The sequence below is a fragment of the Nestor notabilis genome, unplaced genomic scaffold (genome assembly GCF_000696875.1).
Source record: "Nestor notabilis isolate BGI_N333 unplaced genomic scaffold, ASM69687v1 scaffold24710, whole genome shotgun sequence".
In the NCBI taxonomy this organism is placed as follows: domain Eukaryota; kingdom Metazoa; phylum Chordata; class Aves; order Psittaciformes; family Psittacidae; genus Nestor; species Nestor notabilis.
Window position 1 is genome coordinate 56,098 of NW_009910066.1, and position 4,058 is coordinate 60,155.

The following is a 4,058-nucleotide window of genomic DNA, read 5'->3' on the forward strand; positions in this document are numbered from 1 at the left end:
TAGAAACACTATGCTCTGTCCTTAAGAAGAAAGCACATTGCTTTCAAGTGGGTTCTTAGCTTCTTTTGTAGCTAACCCCAAGGAAGGGCTTAGGTGGCCTCCAGAGGAGGAGGCATTTGGCTACACTCTAAAGTTTTTGGAGAAGGAAGGCTGGAGAATCTTAACATTTTCTTCTGTGTCATGTTTCATTACATTTAGCAATGCATTTCTTCACACACCTTGCTTTTTCCAGCAGAAGAATTGGATTATCCCTTTGTGGACCATGTTTTATTTGTAAATCTTAAGACAATTTTCCTATATACCTTGAAGTAGTAAGGCAAGAGTTAATGCTGCAAGGTAAATGGGGGTGGGAGGGAAGAACGTCTTCACATGCCCGTGCTTGGGATTTGTGCATTTTAAGAACATACGCATTTCAAAGAGTCTGGCAGTGTCTTAAGCACTATATGTAGCTGTATGAAACAAAACTAAGAGAAAATAGATGAGCTGAAATCTGTCTTGCGGCAGAACTATAAGGCTTATGTGTGTTTTATTTATTAAAAAAAAAAAAAGATAAAAAGAAAAGCTTGCATCACCAATAATGCTGCTTAAGCACTTGGGGTAGCGATACATCGTTTTGCCATTAGGCGGTGTCAAATACAAGACCACTAGAAAAACAGGTCTGCAAAGATGTAGAAGCAGGCATCGTCTTCATGTGCAGAGTTTGAAACTTTTGTTTTTTAAAATCACAAATTACTTCTCTACAAACCATTTTCAACTTGCTAAACCCTTAGAAAAGTTGGTTTTGGTGTCTTTAGGAAGATGACAAAATAAGGGCTCTTGATCAGTCTGTTTTGACCAGATGCAACTGACTGGTTCAGACACCTCCAAGCTTTGGGACGGCATCTGGGATCTGGAGGAGTCACAATTTTCTAGAGATCCTTCAGAGAAGGAAGTTAGGTTCTTTAGAGTTCTTGTGGAAGGAGGGCCCCAAACTCCCTGGCTGACTGGTATCATTTTGAAGTGTATGTATTCTGATGATGGAATTCGAGGTTGGGTGGTATTCACTGTTTGTTTTGTGGGGTTTGTTTTTGTTTTAATTCCTGTGGAGACAACTCCATTCCTGCATTGTTTTAATACAGGGAAGTTTTCAGGTCCGACTTAATTCCCTTGTGCTGTTCTATAAGTCAGTATAGACAGTGTCCCCTGCTACTCAGGTTATGGGTTTTGAACAGCACTGAACATACTGTGCCAATGAGGAATTTAAAAGTGGTGCTGAATGGTTTGGAAGACTTTTTCCTAGAACTTGGGGGTTTAAGTTATTAGCACTTGCTCCTCATAAGTAGGATGCGTATGGTGTCCTATCCTCCAGTCCAGCTGTCATCTCTTTTCCTGATTATTTTTTTTATTGTTTGTTTTTGAGGGGTGGAGCAGGAGGATGGGGGAAGTGGTTTTCTTAGCATTCATTCAACAGAGCAGTGTAAAAGTCCTGGCGTCTTAAGGCTGTAAACATAGAACAAAATCAGTAGTTTTAAGGGGTCTGCAGTTGTGGACTTGGATAAATTTTATTAATCATGAACTTGAGTCATTTGGCTGATTTCTGTCAATGTTGATTATACAAAATCTTTGTAGCATGGAATAATTGATGAAGAATAATTCTTAGCTGCGTAAGTAGTATTCAAATTTAAACAAACCACAATATTTTAGTTGAAAAATGTTGTGAAGCTATGCATCTTGGACCTGGGAGCTGTGACTTATGCTTAAATGCTTTTGCTTTCCATTTCATTGACCATTATAGCTTTACTGTTCCATCAGAAGTGAAAGAAAATATTGTGTCTTTCCCTTTTAAATACTTTTGCTTAATACTTTCTCTAAACTGATAATTTCTCTTGGCATGTTTGGTTCCTGAAGCTAGACTTTCAATCTGATTCTAATTAATTAGACTTATCTAGAAAGTAAGGAGGAAACCACTTTTTAAGGTGGGCTTGACTTTGGAGAACATTTTAGGGAACTCAGTTGCCAAGTGTCTCCACTTGATTGAGTGACTTATGGGTCATGAGCCTTTTAAACTTGAATATTTTGCAGATGGGAGCTGGTTTCCTCAAGGTATGTGTTCAGAGCTGGTAAATGTTCTTGAGGTTGCATGCTTGAGCTCTGACCTGTTTGCTTCTGATGCTTAGTCAAGAATAATAAATCAGCTTTTCTAAAGAATCCTTTTTGTTGTTGCAAGTTCAGCCGCAAAATAAGCTTTTGCATCTTCTGCAATTATTGGGATTTATGCCTTCCTGCCCATGAGCTGAGTTTAGCCCTGTGATTTTTCTCATTTTGAGCAGTTTAGTTTTTCTGGTTTTCAGAAATGCAGCAAACTAGATCTGCACTAGTGTATTCAGTTTCTGCTTTGAAGTAAAATGAAATTCAGTTTGTAGTGAAAAGAATCTCTTCTAATGTTCATCTTGGAAGTCTAAATTCAGGTGAACAGACTGATTTAGTGAGCTCCACTAGATACTTAGTAGATGTTTTCTTCCTGCTGTATATTTTGGCCTTATGTTGAGGAGTTTGATTTATTATTAAATTATTTGTGTATGCAGACTTTAATCTGTATGTATTTTACTTTGATGTATTAGGATTTGTAAATATTACTGATTTTTAAATATTATTTATGCACATATTAAAGGACTGGTCTATCCAGAAAAGCAATTGCTAAATAATAAATGTTACTTTTTAGAAATAAATTGCAAGATCATTAAATTGTATATCCCTCAGGGTTATTTTTAAAGGTTTTTTCCTCTTCCCTTCAGATTCAATTAGCAGAAACTGTAGTTCCATGTACTATAGAATGAAATCTACTGTAAAAACAAAAAAAATGCTGCAAGTAATGCTTGAGTAGAAGCAGCTAAAACCCACAGCACTGACTGACCATATTCATTGTAACTTCAATTGGAAACTCTTACTGTTGCACTTTTTAGGAGTTGTTGGATTTTTAATTCTATTTATTTTTGTCTTTCTTCATGAAGGTTGTGCTGAACAGTCATCACAAATTGGGTAAATAATCCTGTACTGTATATGTATATACAGTATAATATTAAGTAGATGTGGAGTCCTTTTTATGCTGCAAATTTTTAATGCTTATGTTGGTCATCACAGAATGAGAGAGCTAAAGTTCTGTAGGATTTCTCCCATGGAATTCTGAACTGTAAACTTAGGTTTTTGTATGTCTAAGGGAAAGCTGTGGGGTTTTGACAGTTTTTAGAGTCTTGAATATGTTGATTTTATACAGTAAAGCTTCAGGTTTTTAAAGCTATTTTCAACAAACTGCTTGTTTGATAATTATGTGAACCAGAAACTACTCAGTTTGTCATGAATTCCTCAAGCCTAACACAAGATTAAAAGGTTCGTCATTACAGCGCTCTCTAGAAGCTCAGCTTCCTTTTTATTTTTAGATCTGAAATGATACATCTTTGTATTTAAAATATGTATTGCTGCTCTATAATGGTACCCTGTTGTCAAGAGGCATACATAAATAACTGTACAATAGAATTGTAAATAGACTTGTAAATCATTTTTGTGACTGAAGCTCTTTGAAAATAAAATTAAAATGAACAGATATTTTAACTCTTCTCATTAGTTTCATGAAATTGTTTTCAATTACTCTTCATACAAGTAGATCAAAAGCTTGTTGAAGAATACAGGCTTACTCCCTGATGCCATAGGTGTCTTGCTCAGTGCTTCTGTATTTTTGAAGACAGGGTGGAGAGGTATCCATGCTGTGTGTTAGCAGTGGTACGGTAGCACTGCTGTCCTGCAGTGGGATAATACTGACCATACTTTCACCTGGTGGCTCGTGAGAGCCATTTCAAGGCCAGGCCTAGTACGTGTGATAGCAGCTTGTTTCCGCTTCCTGTTATCCACATGTTCCTTCTGCTGTTTGACACATGGGAGGCGTTATCTTGAAAAGACTCTTGGGCAAATGTTCCTGGTCCTGAGCTGTCGCTTTTGCCGCAGTCATCTTCAGAAGAATCCCACAGAAATGAAGACTTCTTTTCCATCCTGTGGCTCACCCACCATTTAAACATTCATTGGCA